Below are 565 nucleotides of genomic sequence, written 5' to 3'. Positions count from 1 at the left end.
TAAAAATTAAAGCCATCGCAGACTTTCTTGTTCTCAGGAAAATTTGTTCCTGAATTATTAATTCTGTTTTGCTCCCTTATTAAAATAAAGATAACAGAGTGAAATTGAGGTGCCTCAACTCACCTGTCAGCATCTCTCAACAGAATCAACAAGTTTTAGCTCTAAACTCACCTCCGGTTTCTATGCAAAGTTTTAAAAATTGGCTTTGCTTTGTAACTGCTTTGCAGTGGATTGTGTGGGTTCAGGAAGCATTGTGAGGCTCTGTCTTGAACTGAGGACAATTTCTCCTCCCCCTCCTCCTCCTCCTCCTCCTCCTCCCTCCTTCCTCCTCTTCTTCTCCCTCTTCTTCTCCCTCTTCTTCCTCTTCTTCTTTTTGATGTTGTTATTTAGAAACATCCATATAACCCCCACATTCTTCAAAAACATGTGCATCGATAATTTTATTAAAAACAGAAGTAGAAAGCCGGGCATGGTGGCACACGCCTTTAATCCCAGCACTTGGGAGGCAGAGGCAGGCAGATTTCTGAGTTCGAGGCCAGCCTGGTCTACAAAGTGAGTTCCAGGA

The sequence above is a fragment of the Mus caroli genome, chromosome 8, assembly GCF_900094665.2.
Source record: "Mus caroli chromosome 8, CAROLI_EIJ_v1.1, whole genome shotgun sequence".
NCBI classification, from domain to species: domain Eukaryota; kingdom Metazoa; phylum Chordata; class Mammalia; order Rodentia; family Muridae; genus Mus; species Mus caroli.
The sequence above is the reverse complement of the archived record's forward strand: the minus strand, read 5'-3'. Positions refer to the sequence as shown.